This window comes from Helianthus annuus, chromosome 12, assembly GCF_002127325.2.
Source record: "Helianthus annuus cultivar XRQ/B chromosome 12, HanXRQr2.0-SUNRISE, whole genome shotgun sequence".
Lineage (NCBI taxonomy): Eukaryota > Viridiplantae > Streptophyta > Magnoliopsida > Asterales > Asteraceae > Helianthus > Helianthus annuus.
Window position 1 is genome coordinate 27,082,817 of NC_035444.2, and position 23,238 is coordinate 27,106,054.

The 23,238-nt window shown below is 39.9% G+C and overlaps 1 pseudogene; it reads left to right on the forward strand.

Annotated features, from left to right (window-relative positions):
- The first annotated feature begins 272 nt into the window (after window positions 1–272).
- Window positions 273–2,522, forward strand: LOC110907806 (annotated as a pseudogene).
- The last annotated feature ends 20,716 nt before the right edge of the window (window positions 2,523–23,238 follow it).

Consider the following 23,238-nt stretch of genomic DNA (forward strand, 5'->3'; position numbering starts at 1 on the left):
ATCCAGCTTAAAACTCACCGTCCCTTCCCCATTCTTCAAAAACCCACCACACCGGGGGGAGAGAGAGACAGAGCATACCACACGGGATTAGAGAGGGAGAGAGAGAACAGCGTTAGAATGGGAGAGAGAGGAGCGGCGGTGATGGCGGAACGACCATTCTCTCCCGCCGACCATCGTCTTGGCCTTTGGTCAGACTGGTGGTGGGTTGTGGTGGTTTGGACGCGTGAAACGATGGTAGAAGGCGGTGGTGAACGAGGATTAAGCGTCATAGTATGACGACAATAATGCTATCGGTGGTAGCTGAAGCCGACGATGACGGCTGTGGGTTCTAGGGTCCCGTCCTCGATTCAGATCAACAGCCGAAACCCTAGGGTTACAGTGAGTAGATCCCACAGGAAGATACGGTCGGGTAAAACCCTTATTTTCCCCCTTTTTTTCATCACTTTCTTCATTTTTTACTAACAATCATCGTTTAAAGTTCAAATTCATTGTAATTTATTGTACTTTGTTGTTCCAGTATAATGAAATTTTGGGCAAAGGAGCTTCCAAGATAGTGTATGTAGTTTAATTCGCTTAATTTGTAGTTTTCCAAATTCATTTTTTTTTGATGTAGTTTTAGAAATTTTGGGCAAAAAAAAAAAAAAAAAAAAAAAAAAAAAAAAAAAAATGAGTGATCTTTTTTTTTATTTTTGTAGGTTTAGGGCATTTGATGAGTATGAAGGGATAGATGTGGCATGGAATCAGGTGAAATTATATGATTTTCTTCAAAGTCCTGAAGATCTTGAGAGGTTGTATGGTGAAATTCATTTGTTGAAGACTTTAAAGCATAGTAATATCATATAGTTTTATACTTGGTGGGTTGATACAGACAACAAGAATATTAATTTTGTTACTGAGATGTTTACTTCTGGCACACTTAGACAGTAAGTTCAGGTTAAATGACTGCAAAAAGTGTTTTAAGTTAAACTCGGAAAGTAAGTTATTGATTTGATTGTGTGTATTGTTGATTTGGTTAGGTATAGGCAGAAGCATAAAAGGGTTAATATCCATGCGATCAAGCATTGGTGTAGGCAGATCTTGAAAGGTTTGGTGTATCTTCATAGCCATGATCCGCCTGTGATTCATCAGGATCTTAAATGTGATAATATTTTTATTAATGGTAATCAAGGAGAGGTTAAGATTGGTGATTTGGGCCTAGCAGCTATCCTCCATAAATCGCATGCCGCCCGCTGTGTTGGTAAGTCTCCTATCCTTAGATTAAGAAAGCGCGTGTGAGGCGCACGCCGGAGGTTGTACATGTGTTTATATGACATTTATGTGTATGATTGTATCTATTTGTATGCAGCAGATGAAGGCATTGAAGGGGAGAAAATGTTCAACATTTGAAAGTTTCTCTTCGATGTTTCATCAAATTGGAGCTTAGATTCAGTTCTGCTTACAATCAACCTGAATCCTTTGGTGATTTGACCTCTTCCTCAATACTTTGGCAAGTAATACTAACCCGTTAACCTGATATATATTTTCACTTTGTGATTTAAAAAGTAGGGAAAAGTCATTGGTTGAGTTTAAGGATTATATGAGCGGTATACAAACGCCTAATTTCATGATTAATAAATGGGTTCCTAGAAGTTGTCAATAGATTTTATTGAACATGAACTGTAGTTGTTGTAAAAACAAATTAAATCACGGCCTTTACTCAACTGTGTGAGTTGTCCATAAAAGTCCAAGTTTTATTATTTATTTTGATTCTCTATGAAATTTTGGACTATGATCGATCACCAACAGTGGTGTTGTTAAATTTGTTGATCGATCACCAACAGTGGTGTTGTTAAATTTGCTTCTTCATGTTGGATTTCTACACACGCGGTAAATTTCATAAACTAATCAAAATGTGTTTTAAAGTTTCTTGGTTTCAACCAAAAAAATAAAAATAAAGTATTTGCTATTTATTGGTTTCACCCAAGAAGGATTTCACAAAACAAATGACAACTATGTTTTCCTATGCAATTTACATCAGAAAAGAAACGAACTTTGCAACAGTTAGGTTTTTGGTAAAATCTATGTTTAAGCAAAAAAGAGAAAAAATAACCATAAATAGTTTTTGTTGATTGGATCGATATTCGGTAACTATTAATTTTAATTGTGAGTATTTTGTTGGTTAATAAATCACAACCTACATATAGTTGCTCTCTGTCTCGTGTTTGGTTAATTAAGTCGCAACCTACATGTAGTTGTTCGCTGGATGCAAAGGATGAAATCAAGTCGATGCACGCCAGGATCCCCATTTCTCCTTATTTGCCTTTGTAGATATGTAAGTGGATGTATGTTCGGACCCTAGAATTATCTTGGTTGAGCCATTGTTTTAAATAACTTTGTGATAACCAGATTTATTATATGGCCGCATTCATTATAGAGTTTTGGGTTAGCATGTGGTTTCAAATATGCTATGCTTTTTCATTTTTTTTAGGAACATATTTTTATCTCGGTACAATTATACCATGACATCGTGTTATTTGTTGTAATGTACAAGTAATTGAATCGCAAATGTACTTATGTTCATGTTATCAAACTGAGAGCGATTCGGTTTAAGGCGCCGCAACGCGCGCCTCGGCATAAAGCTAGTTAGAGAGAATTCTTGAAACAATTTTTCTGCCTATCTTTGCTAAACTCATGAACTTCCTTTATCTTATATAGGGATACAAAAGAGTAAACAAACAAGAACCATTACTCACGAAAACATATCTCCCTGACTCCCTTTATTCTCACACATTAAAATGCAAACAAACTAATAATCATAAAATAATATAACCAACTATTGGCCAAGCATCCTTTATACTTCTGGAAAGCAACCAAGAGTAGAGATCCAATGGTTTTGTCATCAAGCTTGATCTATTAGTAATAAATAATTAGGCCGAACCCAACATTTATGGCCTTAGTGTTCTTAGAGTATTGATATACAAAAAGACAATTCTTTCTACCTTTGACATGGGTTCTCCCTAGAGGTGCACAAACCGGTATTTTAATAACCGGTTTCGGTTTCTGATTTTAAGGGTTGGAACCGCTTATTGCTATAACTGGTTCGGTTTCGGTTCCGATTATTTGACCAAAAAACCATACCCTTTCCCCTCTGTTCAAAGTTATTTTACCACTGGTTAAAATTTATTTTATTGTCATCGCTTTAGCTTTTGGCAAATTACTATTTTACCTTGGCAAAAAATTACAATTTTGCCCCAGTTAAAATTTACATTATTGTTATCGCTTTAACTTTTGGCAAATTACGATTTTACCTTGGCACAGTTAAGAATTACATTATTACCATCGTTTTAGTTTCTTTTTAAATCCCTCATTGGCCCGTGTATGATATGATTTAACGCAGTTAAAAATTACGAATTTTTCCCTTGTCAAAGTTACGATTTTGCCCCTATTTAAAAATTACAGCATTGCCATCGTTTTAACTTTTGACAAATTACGATTTTACCTCGGGCAAAAATTACAATTTTACCCCCAACTCAAAATTATAGTATTGCCATCGTTTTAGTTTTTTTTAGCAAAACTATAGAAGTGTTTTGTTTTAGTTGGTTGACTAAATTTTTTTTGTGTGTCAAGTAGATGCCCAACACTCGCTCATTAGTCCTGACAATTTGCAGTTTTGCCCCGAGCTCAAAATTACGGTCTTGCCATCATTTTAGTTTTTTTTAACAAAACTATGATAGTTTATTTAATTGTTTGAGTAATATTCAGCCTACCGCCTCACAACGCGATCGGGGCATCATACCACAAACTCACAAAATAGTATAAATAACCATGAGTAAAAAATAGAAGGAAAACGTAATTATAATTATAAAAATTCATTAAAATTAACCACGGGATCAACGTAGATATTCACACGACATGTGTTTATATGTTGAGTAAATTACGTTTTTAGGCCTTGTGGTTATATCACTTTTACTATATTAGCCCAAAATAATAATTTTTAACATATCTGTCCTCATGGTCTCTATAACTAACCATTTTGGCCCCTAAGTCTAGAGATCATGGGGGCCAAAATGGTTAGTTGTAGAGACCATGGGGGCCAAAATGGTTAGATTTAGGGGTCAAAATGGTCAGTTATAGAGACCATGAGGGCAGATATGTTAAAAATTCTTGTTTTGGGCTAATATAGTAAAAGTGATATAACCACAGGGGCCAAAAACGTAATTTACTCTTATATGTTTCTCTTAACACGTCGATTCTGCCACAAATGAGACGACATAAATTAATAAAATACATTTTTTTTCCTGACAAGTTGTTCTAGTGGTTAGTCATTTGGTTTCTCTCCTTAAGGTCTCAAGTTCAACTCCCACTAGCATCACTTTGAAGGACATTGGTATTGGCAATGAAGTTTCGCCAGTTCGAAACCGAGCCGAACCGGGTTTTACTCCTGTGGGCCTTCAGGCGGCGATTTTTCCCCGGAAGTGGTGGCTCGGGTATGTATCTAACTCTGACCGTTATGGAGGAGCGGGTGTATTTACTCGATTAAGTGCATCCAAGGATGTTTGTTCGGTGATTTAGTTGTCCGTTCAATATATATATATACACTTTTAATTTTAAAATGACTCGAAATGATTTAGACTTGTTGAGTTGTTGCTTTAAAAATCCCCGCACAAAAAATGCGTGAATTTATTAACAAAAATGTCACCGTCAATTGTCGAATTATTTGTTGACCCAGTCTGCCAAAATGTATACAGGATATTTAATTACCTTTGAAATGATTGGATAATATTACAATAATATTTCTTATGTTGGACGTTCAAAAAAATATTACAATAATATACACTTTACTATATAAAAGGTGAAATAATAATATCATAATTAACTTTGTTTGAATGCCATTATGTTTTATGATACTAAAATAATTTGTTTTAGTTTTACCTTTATAATGATAGAATTGAGTAGTTATGAGTAGTCATAAGGAACGAGCATCTTTTTTTTTAAATAGATATTTGCTAATTTAATACACAACTAGTGATTTTCCTCTCGCACTTCGCGGTGAAAATTCAGTTGGTATTTTTTCGGTTCGTTATGGTACCTACACTTGTTATAGTAACCGAAAGAGAAAACCTTACATCGATTTAAAACAATAAAAACGAACATCCATGCCAGTACCGATGTCGTTCATTTTGTTTAATGACAACGCCTGGTCTACTTTATTCACCAATAATGCTAATATTTATCACTCTTGACCAGGATTTGAACCTGGAACATCTTCCTTAAGAGGCACATGCCTCTACCAAGTGGGCTAGCCCCACATTGGCAAAACATAGAATCGGACACAACAGCAATCGAACTTGCGTCGGCTGCTTGCAATACAACGCATCAACCCTCACAACACAACACAACACATCATTTGATTTGTATGTTATTCAGTTGATATCAGTTTGGTTTGTTTGCGTTCTATGTTTATTTTTTCAACGTTGGCATATAAACATTATGGAAAACGGCTATTGTGCCGCTATCGTACCAACCCAAACCGAAACTGACTGAACAACATTTGTATCATTACCGGGATTTATTTTTATTGTTTTTCCTTTCGATAAACTAAGATTGTATTGCTATCATACCGTGCCGAACTGAACAACATCAGTACTGGTATGTATTAATTTTTATGGCTTTTTGTTTGATAACATATATCGTGTCGTTATCGTAGTGATCCAAATGTAAGTTATTATAAAAAAATCAAACTCAATGCTAAACAAAATGCTACTAATAAAAAGAATACCTTGATAAAATATTACTAAATAAAAACAAATACTTAAAAATATTTCAACTATTATTCATCATAACTTTCTGTTAATATCTCTAAATTGATTAAAAGCGTAAATTATTTAAAGTATAGGGTTGAAATTGGAAATTAAAAATATAAAATAATAACATAAGAAATTTATTTTACTATTCATCATAACCTTCAATTCATATGTATAACTAGTGGGATTCCCCCGCGTTACGCGACGGGAATTCAGTTTGTATAGGCTCGAATTGGTACAGTACCGTCACTCGTTATACCAAACTAAAGAGAAAAACCAAAGAAATAAAGTCGTAGAATGACCATAAGGATATCGTCGCATCTTTTACATAAATCGAAAACCATAAAACCAATCATTGGTACCGATTTCGATAATACACATACATGTATCGATGTTGTTGGGTCATAATTGGTTCGCTTCATCACAATACCTATCTATACCAAAGAAATATTCTATTTGAATACAACACCGTTTTCAGGGAAAAAAAAAACTTATACCATAATGTCGATAAAAAAATAGTTTAATTAGGACTACTTATTCAACTTTTTTTTTTGAAAAACTTAAAGAACAGAAGTTGATAAAAAATACAATCGTTTATTAATATTAATAAAATAATATCAATTAATGTTCATCACTTAATACAGTAATAAAAAAATTTGTAGCGCGAATTCAATTGGTATCGGCTCAACTTGGTACGGTATAGTCACTCGTTATACCAAATGAAAGAGAAAAAAAAAATAAAGTCGTGGAATGACCAAGAAGATACCATCGCATGTTTTACATAAATCAAAAATCAAGCCAAACACTGGTACCGATTCCGATAATACACATATATGTACCGATGTTGTTGGGTCATAATTGGTTCACTTCAGCACAATACCTATACCAACGAAATATTCTATTTGAATACAAAACCCTTTTAAAAAAATTAGAAAAAAAAAACCTATAGAAAGTCAGGAAAAAAGTTTAAATACAACTACTTATTCAACTTTTCTGAAAAAACTTAAAAGAACAAAAGTTGAGAAAAATACTAACTATTTATCAATATTTAAAAAAATATCAAGAGTTAATTTAATTTAATATACTAAATGTTCATTACCTTTGATTTTAATAACAACTAGGGTTATTCCTCTACGCGCGTTGCGCGGGGTAACCCGGGTTAATTAAATAGGGAGTCGTAGTTCACGGGTGTAAATTACTCGAATGGTCTCTGTTTGCTTGAATTTTAGCTAAAATAGGGATTCGGAAAGGGTTATCTTGAAAATCATGTAAGAACGGCTGATGATAAGAGTCTTGCAAACAAAAAAGGAGACGCTAAATTCAACAAAAGTAAAAAGCTACTGTCATTTAGGTTTAACTACACAAAAACCTCAATATGCAAGTATCAAAACTTCAACCCATATGATATACAAAAACCTATTACAACATAAAGCATAACGAAATTTTAAATTAGGTAATGATGGAAAAAGCTAAATGAACGTCTCAACTTGGACAGGCATTCATGCCTGGAGAAGAGCTACAAAACTCGTCTACTGGTCGATGGACAACTCCTTTGATCGAAAATTTGAGCTCTAAAACACTAAATCGAATAAGCAAATCTTGTTAAAAGAGAAATTTATTTACCTTCCAAAAGTTTAACTGAATTTGTGTCCTACACAAATGAAGTCCATCAGGTCAACTAAAGCTATGGTCTGTTATGGATATCATTGGCTCCCTCAGTGGATTAAACAAAAATGGAGTATGTCATCATGTGATTGACTTGGTGATTTTTATTAAAACAAAAAAAAAATAATTTATTTTTAACACAAAAGCAACATATCATGATCAAACGGACATAATACTTTAGCTTTCTATAAAATTTTGAATTAGAGAGAATGGTGTATGAGTTTTTCCCCATATTTACCAAGAGTCTGATGGAGATCATGTGATTTAAAAAATAGATTTGTGCAAAACATACAAGATGATGTATTCATTAAACAATCACCTGATGTGCATTATTCAACATGTAGGGTCTATTATCATAAGACTTGCCCATATCATCTTCTCCACAATTGCTGAAGCAACTCACGCTTGGTTTCCTCAACTTGACAGATTTGTACACATTGTAAATTTCAGCAAGATAACTTTTAAAAAGAACCAAATATTCTATAATTCTATTAAAGCAGACACAAAATAGTTCTAAAAGTGACCAATATCAAACCACTAACACTAATTACCCACCTGAACTATCCATTATCAAACCGGTGCAAATGCCATAAGAAAAAACAAACCTGCAGTAAAAAATTCATTTACAATAGTAAAACGGTGTTGGGTTTTTCTTATAAAAACAAAAGGCATACAAAAGAAACATTTGACATTGCAGGTAAAGTTAGGAAACACATACCCAGAGCTAGGCCGAACACAATATTTAGGTCGAACACAACATTTCTTCGAATTTGTAGCTTGCACCTGAAATTTTGGAGAAACTTTGAAAAAGTCATCACGAATTCAATTAAACTGTCACGTCAAGAAGTCACTGTTCTGAGTTCTCTTATGATAGGATTAAAAATCAACAGTTAGAAAGAAAATTTCAAATTCCAAATCAATCTCTTGAAGAGAAGCACCAACAACATCATCAAAGGTAAACTTCCAATATGAACACATCAGGTTTGGTTAGATTTGTGTTCGCAGGCGCAGATATACCACCTCATTGTGGCTGCAAATCATCAGATTGCCACGCCATAACAACGTAGATAGATGATTTTTCTTATCTCATCATGGCCCATTCAATTTTCTTCTCTGTTAAAATGTTCATGTTCATTATGTTTTCAAAGCATCTAAGGTAATGTCCATACAACTTGCACCAAAAAGTCGACAACTAAAGACACTAACTAAAACACGTTAAACTGATTAATTCAACATAACCATAACAAAAACCTCAAAAGTCTCTATAACATAAAGCAACAAAACTGATGGAAAGAAACAAACCCAAATAATCTCTTAAAGAGAAGCACCAACAGCAATATCATCGACAATGAACTTCCAATATGAATACATCTGATTTGGTTAGATGTGTATTCGTAGGCTCAGATATACTACCTCATCGTGGCTGCAAATCATCGGATTGCCACGCCAAAACAACAAAGATAGACGATTTTTCTTATATATCATTATCATCACGGCCTATTCAATTTTCTCTGGTACAATGTTCATGTTCTCAAAGTATAGAAAGCACAAAAAAAAACCACAAAAAAAAACAAAATCCATACCTGCCATGCCAAGACAACTTCGACATCCAATTTAGAGTCATATGTATGAATTCATGACAGCCATAAGACATATATAAGGTGATACGAACGACAAACCCAAGCCAACCATATCCACCAAAAATTTGATGAGTTAGATAAAGATTTAATCGACACCGTTGTAACACCCCGTGTTTTCCAAAGTCAAAGTCAAAGTCAAGTGTTGACTGTTATTGGAATTAAAGATTAATAAAGATTAATTTCATTTTAGTTTCATTTTGATTTTCGTATTATTTGGAGTAAGTGTTGTATAATCAAACTAATCGACCGATAATCGAACTGTGAATCAACGACCGACTGTGAATGATAGGAAGTAACAACGCAATAAAGTTAGTCAATCAATAATCAAGCTAATCAAATCAATCATCGAACTCAAGTGTGGGGATTTTAGTACTTTTATACGTGTGTGTGTGCCTTATGTGTTACTTGTGCATGCTTACTTTTATGTTAAGAGTGTGTGGTGAATCAATCAAATCAATCAAGACTCAAAGGTGAATCAAACTCAATGGAAATCGAACCCGAAATGGTTGTAAGGATGCTTGTATGTTAGATATAGTAGTTGGGACTAAAAGTAATTTGGTTAGGAAATTCTATCATCCTCAAATCATCGTTCTAAGTCGGAATATCGAAAATCGTCGCAAAACACTCAAAACAAGGCAAGCCGATCGAACAGGGCAACCTGATCGAACAGGCTAGCCGATCGAACAGGCTGTTCGATCGGACAGCTGCTCGATCAGGGATGTTGTTCGATCAGCTGACCTTTCCTCTTTTGGAAGCCTATAAATAGGGCTGTCCTTGTCAAGCTTTCCACTTTTGGAAAAGCTCTGACCGACCAGCCTCTTCTTCTCACTAAACCTCAGATTTCTCTCAAACCGGTAAGTATTTCGCTCTAATCTTTGTACGTTTTTGTTCATTAATCGATTCTCCATCTTTCTATCTTTCAAAATCTGAATTTCATCCATGAAATCACCAAGATCTAGGTGTTCTTGAGTGATGTCATCATGGTGTTCTTGGTGTTCATCAAGAACTTCATGTTCTTGACTTCATTCAACCATGAATAAGCTAGATCTAACCGATTTCCACATCAATAACTTAAAATCTACCAAAGATCTTAACATTTCACGGTGGGAAAGGATTGGAAGATGGGTTTTCATCTATCTTTCAACTCTTTTACACTCAAACCGGTGAAAACGAGCTTGAACCGACTTATAAATCAATCTAAACAAACACATGGTTCAAAGATTCGGGTTCTACCGAGAGATATACCGATTCCGGGTTAAACGTTAAACTTGGGTTCCAAACCGTCTCTGACCGAGTTTGGGTGATTCCTGCTCGAGTCAGTAGGCTAAATGGAGACTTCAGTTTCGTGGTTCAACTCGTAGTCAAAATATTTCTAAAACATCAACAATTAACGGGAATAACTAAGTGTTAAATGAAAGGTTAACCGAATCGAGAAGCTGGCCGAACGGCTAGGCTGTTCGATCGAACAGCCCAACCGAACGACTATGCCAGCCGATCGGCTAGGCTAACCGATCGACTAGCACTTAGGCCCTCAAACTCAAAGTGTATTATTGACAAAGTGATGTTCGATCGACTACGCCAGCCGATCGGCTAGGCTAACCGATCGACTAGCACTTAGTCCCACCAACTCACAAAAGTGTAGTATTGACGAGGTTCTGTTCGATCGATCGAGCCACTCGATTGTAAACATTACTGCTCGAATCATGAGATACTATACTTCAACACTTAGACTTTTCAAAACATTGGAATGTCACCCGATCGAACATGCCAGCCGATCGAGTGACATATTTGAAAACAACGAAGTGCTAACCGATCGGTTGGGCTAACCGATCGAACAGCTGTTCGATCGGCCAACTTGAAAGGTAGTACAAACCATCATACACAAACACATCTTTCACATCAAAGGAAGAAACAATCCACTTGAAAGAACCAGCCGATCGAGCCAGCCAGCCGATCGAATGGATGTTCGAACGGACTTTCAAACCAATCGAACAGCCCACTCGATCGAACTGCTGTCCGATCGAATGGCCTACTCGATCCAAGTACATTGTTTACTCTTTTTCCGCGTTACTCATCGTTGTGTTATCGAACTATTCAGGCTAACCTATTCTCAGTGCTCCCTTCAATCCACAACCAATCACTGTGAGTATACTCGATCCCTTTTTGCTTTCAGCACTTTTGGGTGTTACATACGTTCTCTATCAAATTCACAAAACAACTCAAACTATTTGAACGCTAACCTACTTGCATGTATTACTTGTCTAAATGATTGCTGTTCATTATGTTTACACGTGGAGTGCTATCTACCTGCTTTAGCAACGTAGTACTATAGTTTGGACTCAGCACCCGTTCACACGGGGGTTGCTAAGGACAATTACCTGCATGGATTACGGTGGTAATCATGTATTGCGAACTGTCTCGAACAGTCAACTCGAAGTCATTGGTATTGATGGTCCCATGTTGATAATTTACATGCATCGTTTGCCCTTGTGTACGTGCTTGGTTATGCGTAAACTATTCGAACTCTATATGCTATATCAAACTTGTGTACTCACCTTTACATTATATGTATTGACTTTTATTTTAACGTATGTGGCAGGTGTTTAAGCTACTAGCGTGCTAGGGAAGCGAGGCAATAATAAACTTCTAGGAGCCTGTGTCCTTAGGACAGTGTCCACGTACCTGTTCCAGGGCCATAATTATCTGTAGATCTTGCACTGGCACCTGTAGTCAGTAAGATCCACAGTGGTCGTCTAGAGGTCTTAAAACAACATTTACTTTTGGTCTGTAATAATTAAGAATTTGAGTTGTCGGAACAGTTCCCATATTGTTTAGTTGATTTTCTATGATAACTTGTTATTATTTGGGACACGGTATGGGACGTGTTATATAACTGAATTGTATGATAGTTGTTGTGGAAACTTCTGAACAATCTGTTTCGCTCAGTGCCGCGCCCCGATGATTCCGCCATCGGTTGGGGTGTGACAGATTGGTATCAGAGCCATAACTATAGGGAATTAGGTTAGACACGATCTAGTCCGGATCGCTGTCTTAGAGACCTAGACTATAGTTAGGAACCAAGAGACCAAGTTTATGTGCTTATTTTGTGCTGTTTCCTTCTATTCTATCATTACATCCGGACTCCGAGCCAAATTTTGTAATTTGGACGGGATTAGGAGTGAAACCCGCAAATTCCTGCCTAAATTACAAATTTTTGTCAATTATTTTGTGCGATTTCTATCAACAAACGGGGGAGAATTATACCAAATCAGGGCTGAAACCCTTAATTTGATGGAAACTTTCCTCTGAATTTTCTTAAAACAAGGAAGAAATTGCTAAGCTAGGGGTGAAACCCTAACCTTGGCAGTTTTTCCAACATTATTTCATCTCGCCAAGGCAATTGACGGACTCCAACGACCTGAACTCACGAGTATGACCTAGAATGCGCATGCATAATGCCCAAGAATCGAGGCAGGAGCATGTCCCCTAGAGTCGAAAGTGACAACAAGTCAACTGTGAATAGTTAAATTGCCATGGTTAGTCAAAGTCTAGTAGCCGCAGACAATCCACTTTCCGATTTTGAGTGTTGCTTTGTTGATTTTATATGATTTACCTGTTTACGTGTTTTTAAGATTTGTTGGTTACTCCATTTGTTATCAATCTGCGTGACTTTCGTTGTTATCCTATCTCGATTCAAATCCGTGTGGATGTGATCTAAACGAAACCAGTGTGCCATACTACGATATACGACTAAGTTAGACGATACGATGTGATGCTATCCGATACGCAAAACGAATGACACTCGACATGTGGATATAGGTTTCTGTTTTCTGACTGCTTCTGTGATAAAATTTCGTACGTGTATAGGAAATTAAGTGCTCTATTTGCTTAATTGCTTATGTGCCCTAATTGCTTCTGTGCTTATGTGCCACTATGATTATGTGCTTATGTGTTTGTATGTGTTACGTGACGTGAAATGCGACGTGATTCTAAGCTTTAGTAAACTAAGACGTGCGAGACTCGAATTCGTTGTGTTGAGCCCTATGGCGATGTCTATTGCAGACCATGTCGTCATCTGGACAACCTAGATCACGCTCGCGTCTTACCCGCCAGGAGAAAAGAGATCGACGTCTGGCTGCTATCATCTCTAAGACCCTGGCGAAAGCCGTCAGTGATGTGTTCGAGAACGCAAGCAAGTCATCTGAGGAATCCCGAACCCTCACGCCCAAAGATCCCAACAAAGCTACTTTTAGCTTCAAACAATTCAAGGCATGTGGGCCAAAAGAGTTTACCGGTGAAGATGGCCCTACGGCTCTGTTTCATTGGTTTGACTCGGTGGAAGTCACCCTTCGTCAAAGCGGATGCCCAGATCACCTCCGTACTCTCAATGCTACCGGTGTCTTCCAGTCGCGAGCTTTGGACTGGTGGACCGCAGAAAGGAACAAGCGCGGGAACGACGCTGCATACGAGCTGACGTGGAAGGAATTGAAAGCGATCATGATGGACGAGTTCTGTCCTCCCCACGAACGCCAAAAGTTGGAGGATGAGTTCTGGAGTATCAAGCAAAAGGAGGGAGACAATGCTGGTCTCACTGCTCGTTTCAAGCAATTGAGTATCATATGTCCCGACCAGGTCAAGACTTCTGACATGACCATCAAGAAATACATCCGTGCTCTTCCGGATTGTGTCGCAGACTTTGTTCACGCCACCAAACCCGCAACGATCGAGGAAACCTACCTACTCGCTGCCGAGATTAACGACAAGCGAGTTAAGGCTGGTGTCTGGGATAAGCCATCCAAGTCGTTGCATCAAGTTACTACTGCATCAACCGACAACCCTACTGCTCAAGCCTCCAAGTCCTCGAGAAGAAGAAAGAAGAACAAGGGTTGTGCTGCTGCAACCAATGCTGCTCCTCTTCAGTCAGTACCGCCACAACAGCAACAACCACAGCGCACTGCGCCAGTGATCAATGCGCCGCCGGCGAAGCGTGCGTACACCGGCCCCCACCCACTCTGTGCTACATGTTCTTATCATCACCCGGTGGGTGTGGCCTGCCGTTTCTGTGTTCACTGCAACGTCTACGGGCATTTCACTGCGAGTTGTCGCTATGGTCCCCGTCAAGCTCAAGCTCAAGCCGCTGTCAACCAGGCTCTACTCCCTGCTCCTCAAGCTCCTCAAGCTGCACAGACCCCAGCAAACAATGTTCGGACCTGCTTTGCATGTGGTGACCCTAACCACTTCGCAAACCGGTGCCCGAACAGGGTGGTGAAACAAGAAGCCCAACAACCCCAGCAACAACAACAACAGCCTCAACAACAAGCCGCTCACGCCAGAACTTTCAACATCAATGCACGCCAGGCTCAAGCTGATAACAACGTGGTCAATGGTACGTTCCTTGTGAATGGTATATATGCATCATGTTTGTTTGATACTGGAGCCGATAACTGCTTTGTGTCATTTGAATTTGAGAAGCTTCTTAGACGTAAGCGCTCTTATCTTTCGACGCCTTTCGAAGTAGAAATCGCTACCGGGAGAACCATTGCTGTCAATTCTGTGCTCCGTGATTGTACTCTCACGCTCAACAATCATATATTCCCGATTAATCTCATTCCAATGCAACTCGGAAGTTTCGATGTCATAGTAGGCATGGACTTTCTTCGTGAAAACCATGCTGAAGTTGTGTGTGCTGATAAGATGATTCGTTTTGTGCTAGCTAGTGGTGATATTCTATGTGTTTATGGTGAAACTACTGCGAAAGATCTCAAGCTCATGTCCTGTCTTCAAGCTCGCAAATATCTCCGCAAGGAATATCGAGCCTTCTTGGCCAACATTGTTGTAGCTGAGACGGACAAGAAAAAGAAAGTTGAGGTCAAGGATGTCCCCGTTGTCCGAGAATTTCCTCAGGTATTCCCTGATGATCTTCCTGGATTACCTCCAAGCCATGATATCGACTTTCGAATCGACCTTATTCCAGGAGCCAACCCAGTAGCCAAGGCTCCGTATCGACTCGCTCCATCTGAGATGCGAGAACTCTCAAACCAACTCCAGGAGTTACTTGAAAAAGGCTTCATTCGCCCGAGCACTTCTCCATGGGGCGCACCAGTCCTTTTCGTCAAAAAGAAGGACGGGTCGTTCCGAATGTGCATCGATTACCGGGAATTGAACAAGCTGACCATCAAGAACCGATACCCTTTACCAAGAATCGATGATCTGTTTGACCAACTACAAGGTGCTCAGTGTTTCTCCAAGATTGATCTACGTTCAGGCTACCATCAGTTGCGGATTCAAGAGGAAGACATACCCAAAACCGCTTTTCGAACCCGTTACGGCCACTACGAATTTGTTGTCATGCCTTTTGGTTTAACCAATGCACCCGCGGTCTTTATGGATCTGATGAATCGCGTGTGTAAACCGTTCTTAGACCGTTTCGTCATTGTATTCATCGACGATGTCCTGATCTATTCCAGATCGAGGGCCGAACATGCGCAGCATTTGCGATTGGTTCTCGAGTTGCTTCAGGGGAACCAACTCTACGCCAAATTCTCCAAGTGTGAGTTCTGGTTGGAGGAGGTTCAATTTCTGGGTCACATTGTGAATAGCCGGGGTATACACGTTGATCCTGCAAAGATTGAGGCAGTCAAGGGATGGGTTACGCCAAAGAATCCGTCAGAAGTTCGCTCTTTTCTCGGGTTAGCTGGTTACTACCGGCGATTCATCGAAGGATTCTCAAAGATTGCTGTACCGCTTACCTCCCTTACTCATAAGGACAAGCCTTTTGTGTGGGGAACCGCGCAGGAGACTGCTTTCCAAACCCTCAAACACATGCTGTGCCATGCACCAGTTCTTACACTGCCGGACGGAAGCGATGACTTCGTTGTCTATTGTGATGCTTCAAACCTTGGACTTGGCTGTGTTCTCATGCAACGAGACAAGGTTATAGCTTACGCATCTCGACAGCTCAAAATCCACGAGAAGAACTATACAACCCATGACCTCGAGCTAGGCGCAGTTGTCTTTGCCTTAAAGATTTGGCGACACTACCTGTATGGTACAAAGTGTACGATCTTCACTGATCACAAGAGCCTACAACATATCTTTAACCAGAGAGAACTCAATATGCGTCAACGCCGATGGGTAGAACTCCTCAACGATTACGACTGTGAGATCCGTTATCACCCAGGCAAGGCGAATGTAGTTGCAGACGCCCTCAGCAGAAAGAATTACGTGATAGGTGTTCGAAACATCCAGACTCAGTATAACCTCGAAGCTCTCATCCGCGAAGCACAACACGCTTGCTTTAACGAGCGTACGTTGAAGAAAGAACGAATCTATCACGATGGAACTCAACTCGTGAGCAAAGCCAACGGGATATTCTATTATCTGGACCGAATCTGGGTTCCAAGGAGGACAGATTTGCGAAAGATCATCATGAACGAAGCCCACAAATCCCGATATTCCATTCATCCCGGTGCGGACAAAATGTACCAGGACCTTCGCTACAAGTACTGGTGGCCTGGGATGAAAAGGGATATTGCTCTATATGTTGGTAGCTGTTTAACTTGTGCAAGAGTCAAGGCTGAACACCAAAGACCTTCAGGCTTACTCGAACAACCGCCGATACCCGTGTGGAAGTGGGAAAGCATAGCTATGGATTTCATAACTAAGCTTCCGACCACGCCATCAGGACACGACAGTATTTGGGTTATAGTCGACCGTCTAACCAAATCAGCCCACTTTCTGCCAATACGAGAAGACTACAAGGTGGCCAAGCTAGCCCAAATCTACACCGACGAGATCATTAAGAATCATGGTACGCCTCGAGACATCATTTCGGATCGCGATGCTCGGTTTACATCGAGATTGTGGGAAACTTTTCAAGCAGCTCTTGGTACGACGCTGAATTTGAGTACCGCATTCCACCCGCAAACCGACGGGCAGACTGAAAGAACGATTCGTACAATTGAAGACATGCTCCGTGCGTGTGTTATCGATTTTGGTGGTAGTTGGAATAAACACCTACCATTGGTCGAATTTTCGTACAATAATAGCTATCACTCCAGCATCGAAATGGCACCTTTCGAAGCCTTGTATGGTAGGAGATGTCGCTCGCCTAATGTATGGCACGAGGTAGGTCATTCACAATTGACTGGGCCCGAGATTCTGCAAGAAACGACTGACAAGATCCACCAGATAAGGGAAAATTTGGTAAAGGCCCGGGATAGACAAAAGATGTACGCCGATAAACGACGCAAGCCCCGCGAATTTGCAGTTGGCGACTACGTGCTCCTAAAGGTATCACCTTGGAAGGGAGTAGTCCGATTCGGCAAAAGAGGGAAACTTGCGCCTCGATTTGTTGGACCTTTTAAGATTCTGGAAAGGATCGGTAAGGTTGCCTACAAACTCGAATTACCGGAGGAACTCAGCAATGTCCACCCGACTTTCCATATTTCAAACCTTCGAAAATGCGTAGCCGACCACGACGCAATAATACCACTCGACGATCTTCAGGTCAATGAGACGCTACACTTCGTGGAAAAGCCTGTCGAAATCATGGACCGACAGACCAAGCAACTCAGACGCTCTCGCATTCCTATTGTAAAAGTACGATGGGAAGGCAAACGAGGCGCGGAGTTCACTTGGGAACTCGAAAGTGACATGAAGGCCAAGTACCCGCAGTTGTTCAGATAGATCTGAAGCATCAAAAAGGTAAAATCACACGGCGATGTACGGTTCTCGGCCTAATTTCGGGACGAAATTCCCTAAAGGAGGGGAGACTGTAACACCCCGTGTTTTCCAAAGTCAAAGTCAAAGTCAAGTGTTGACTGTTATTGGAATTAAAGATTAATAAAGATTAATTTCATTTTAGTTTCATTTTGATTTTCGTATTATTTGGAGTAAGTGTTGTATAATCAAACTAATCGACCGATAATCGAACTGTGAATCAACGACCGACTGTGAATGATAGGAAGTAACAACGCAATAAAGTTAGTCAATCAATAATCAAGCTAATCAAATCAATCATCGAACTCAAGTGTGGGGATTTTAGTACTTTTATACGTGTGTGTGTGCCTTATGTGTTACTTGTGCATGCTTACTTTTATGTTAAGAGTGTGTGGTGAATCAATCAAATCAATCAAGACTCAAAGGTGAATCAAACTCAATGGAAATCGAACCCGAAATGGTTGTAAGGATGCTTGTATGTTAGATATAGTAGTTGGGACTAAAAGTAATTTGGTTAGGAAATTCTATCATCCTCAAATCATCGTTCTAAGTCGGAATATCGAAAATCGTCGCAAAACACTCAAAACAAGGCAAGCCGATCGAACAGGGCAACCTGATCGAACAGGCTAGCCGATCGAACAGGCTGTTCGATCGGACAGCTGCTCGATCAGGGATGTTGTTCGATCAGCTGACCTTTCCTCTTTTGGAAGCCTATAAATAGGGCTGTCCTTGTCAAGCTTTCCACTTTTGGAAAAGCTCTGACCGACCAGCCTCTTCTTCTCACTAAACCTCAGATTTCTCTCAAACCGGTAAGTATTTCGCTCTAATCTTTGTACGTTTTTGTTCATTAATCGATTCTCCATCTTTCTATCTTTCAAAATCTGAATTTCATCCATGAAATCACCAAGATCTAGGTGTTCTTGAGTGATGTCATCATGGTGTTCTTGGTGTTCATCAAGAACTTCATGTTCTTGACTTCATTCAACCATGAATAAGCTAGATCTAACCGATTTCCACATCAATAACTTAAAATCTACCAAAGATCTTAACATTTCACGGTGGGAAAGGATTGGAAGATGGGTTTTCATCTATCTTTCAACTCTTTTACACTCAAACCGGTGAAAACGAGCTTGAACCGACTTATAAATCAATCTAAACAAACACATGGTTCAAAGATTCGGGTTCTACCGAGAGATATACCGATTCCGGGTTAAACGTTAAACTTGGGTTCCAAACCGTCTCTGACCGAGTTTGGGTGATTCCTGCTCGAGTCAGTAGGCTAAATGGAGACTTCAGTTTCGTGGTTCAACTCGTAGTCAAAATATTTCTAAAACATCAACAATTAACGGGAATAACTAAGTGTTAAATGAAAGGTTAACCGAATCGAGAAGCTGGCCGAACGGCTAGGCTGTTCGATCGAACAGCCCAACCGAACGACTATGCCAGCCGATCGGCTAGGCTAACCGATCGACTAGCACTTAGGCCCTCAAACTCAAAGTGTATTATTGACAAAGTGATGTTCGATCGACTACGCCAGCCGATCGGCTAGGCTAACCGATCGACTAGCACTTAGTCCCACCAACTCACAAAAGTGTAGTATTGACGAGGTTCTGTTCGATCGATCGAGCCACTCGATTGTAAACATTACTGCTCGAATCATGAGATACTATACTTCAACACTTAGACTTTTCAAAACATTGGAATGTCACCCGATCGAACATGCCAGCCGATCGAGTGACATATTTGAAAACAACGAAGTGCTAACCGATCGGTTGGGCTAACCGATCGAACAGCTGTTCGATCGGCCAACTTGAAAGGTAGTACAAACCATCATACACAAACACATCTTTCACATCAAAGGAAGAAACAATCCACTTGAAAGAACCAGCCGATCGAGCCAGCCAGCCGATCGAATGGATGTTCGAACGGACTTTCAAACCAATCGAACAGCCCACTCGATCGAACTGCTGTCCGATCGAATGGCCTACTCGATCCAAGTACATTGTTTACTCTTTTTCCGCGTTACTCATCGTTGTGTTATCGAACTATTCAGGCTAACCTATTCTCAGTGCTCCCTTCAATCCACAACCAATCACTGTGAGTATACTCGATCCCTTTTTGCTTTCAGCACTTTTGGGTGTTACATACGTTCTCTATCAAATTCACAAAACAACTCAAACTATTTGAACGCTAACCTACTTGCATGTATTACTTGTCTAAATGATTGCTGTTCATTATGTTTACACGTGGAGTGCTATCTACCTGCTTTAGCAACGTAGTACTATAGTTTGGACTCAGCACCCGTTCACACGGGGGTTGCTAAGGACAATTACCTGCATGGATTACGGTGGTAATCATGTATTGCGAACTGTCTCGAACAGTCAACTCGAAGTCATTGGTATTGATGGTCCCATGTTGATAATTTACATGCATCGTTTGCCCTTGTGTACGTGCTTGGTTATGCGTAAACTATTCGAACTCTATATGCTATATCAAACTTGTGTACTCACCTTTACATTATATGTATTGACTTTTATTTTAACGTATGTGGCAGGTGTTTAAGCTACTAGCGTGCTAGGGAAGCGAGGCAATAATAAACTTCTAGGAGCCTGTGTCCTTAGGACAGTGTCCACGTACCTGTTCCAGGGCCATAATTATCTGTAGATCTTGCACTGGCACCTGTAGTCAGTAAGATCCACAGTGGTCGTCTAGAGGTCTTAAAACAACATTTACTTTTGGTCTGTAATAATTAAGAATTTGAGTTGTCGGAACAGTTCCCATATTGTTTAGTTGATTTTCTATGATAACTTGTTATTATTTGGGACACGGTATGGGACGTGTTATATAACTGAATTGTATGATAGTTGTTGTGGAAACTTCTGAACAATCTGTTTCGCTCAGTGCCGCGCCCCGATGATTCCGCCATCGGTTGGGGTGTGACAACCGTGCACCAGCAATAAGGTTTTTGGCGAGTTACGCAGCCATGACACAGATCCCCGACCACACATTGACAGATAGAGGTGGTGTCAGCGACCTCAACACAAGGCCGACCACCACCGGCACCATCTAACACCAAAGTAAGCAAGATTTTTTTCGCCCGCGCCCGCGGTGCGGTCAATCAGCCGTTAATACGAAGGAAACGATTGCCACGAATATCATCAAACGGTTCCACCATCACCATCAATACAACCCGTACATTAAACAGCTACAACTCCACCACCACCACTACCAACACATCCAACTCCACCACCTCTACCAACACAATCAGGACACCAAAATATTTGACCACCACCAACTCAACCTTCATCATACAGTTCCAACTCCACCACCACTACCAACACAATCGTTTAATCAATCAATCTCGGAAATCTAAGCAAACAAAAAACGAAATCACGAACACCAATCGACTCAGATCCGAAAAGATCATCATTGTCGAACCCGCTCACTGGCGCTACGGTTGCAACGGAGTTGCCATGCCATGTAGCAAGCCAGCATCATTGTCTGGTAGACAAAAGGCCGAAACCTCGCAAGAATGCCAGCCCCCATCGCCTAAAACGTCGGCTAAGGTTTTATGTTGAAACTCGCCACCACCAAGACTGCCAGAATCCGCCGGTGGTGACCCTCTGGTAACCGCCCCTTGTTCTTCTTAAAAATGGGTAAGGTGTACGCTGGAAGACACGCATCTCAAGGGAGGATGACGACCCAAATAGGTCAATCAGAACAAACCAAGACCAAAACCACCGTTCATTTGTATTACTCTATTAATAGAGTATAACTGAAGATCATTTTATCTGTATACAGTCTATGTGGATCACGGATCCTAAAATTTTCGATAATGGCGGTAAATATTACCCCTAAATTAAAGATTCAATGCCAATCCAAAACAAACTCAATATTTCACTTACAAAGAAGAGAACCTAAGCAAACCCAATTTCTTGTTTGCAAGATCAAGAAACCCCAAATAGCAAATTTTGTGATTTTCTCACATGAATACAGAAATATGTATGGAAGAGTGAACGAACCAAACGGTCGAGCGGCGGCGGTTCTCTGGTGGTGGGTGGGTGGTTGGTCGCCGACAGAGAGACATAGTAGAGCGACGCCTTGTGTCCAATAGCATAGAAACGAACCATCCCACCGCACTGTCTTTCCGGCCAGCTCCAAGTTTTATAGATCAACAACCATGTCTTTCCACACTCTCAGAAAACCCCACAGCAGAGAGACACCCGATGGTGATCGTTGTGGTGGTGTGACGGTGGTGACCCTCCGGTCACCGGTGGTCACCGCTCCTCTCTCTTATCCATTTTTCTCTCTACGGCATATAAGGGGGTTAAAAGATTGAAGACACGCGTCTGAAGAGGGGATGACCGGCCAAATAGGTAAATAGGAACAAACCACGACGCAGAATCACTATTCATTTCCAGGGCTTTATTAATAGATACTAGGATTTTTCCGCCCGCGCTCCGCGGCGGGGTTAATCAACCTTTAAAACCAAAGCAACCACTGTCACAATTCCGGATATCATAATTTGAAGCGTCACCGTCACAAACCTAGTATGTGTTTGTTAATTCTAAATAATTTCTAGGCACCAAAAGAAAAATAAATAAATAAACTATGAAAAAGAACCGAGGGAATTTAATCAACAGTAATAAAATTTAATATACAATTTCCCTATTTCATTTGGTTAACATCTGTTACGCTCTTCTATTACAAGATAAAATAAACCAAGCTACCAACATACTCGTCAACTTTCTATACCCACTCAGGCTATCTATACCCGCTAAGGCTACTCGCAACCTCTGTGGCGGTGTAGCCGAGATACCCACATGGCTTGCCCGAGCAACTCAGCGATCAACCTCAGGTAGCTCAACTCTCATGTAGTTCAAACCAAAACCACAAACCCTCTCTTTTAATGAGTATCGTTGTTTGCTGTTAAATAAAAAAACAAACAACAATGCTTTAAATAAACAAAAAACACACAACAATGCTAAAATAAAAGTCTCAAACCATAAAAATACAAAACTAAAAACAGGCCACTATAACAAATATAAACCTGCAGGTCCCAACCTCCTAGTTCAATAAAACGAACAAATTATAAAGTGTACTTTAGTCCTCTCTTTATACAATGATAAACCACCTCTATGTAAACAATTCCTACTAAGGTTGAAATTCAAGAATCCTACAAACTGGATTCATTATTTATATATCTTATCAATCGATTGGTATTTGATGAGTTCCGACACTCGACCCAGATCACGTGCATCAGATCACGTGCATAAAGCAGGAAAAGGGTCAGTAATGACACTTCACTGGTACCAACAAAATACGGCTCAGTGCCGCTACGACGGCAAACGGGGTTGCCACGCCAAGTAGCAAGCCAACATCATCGCCGGACAACCCTTCAAATCCCCAATAAATCGACGTACACAAAG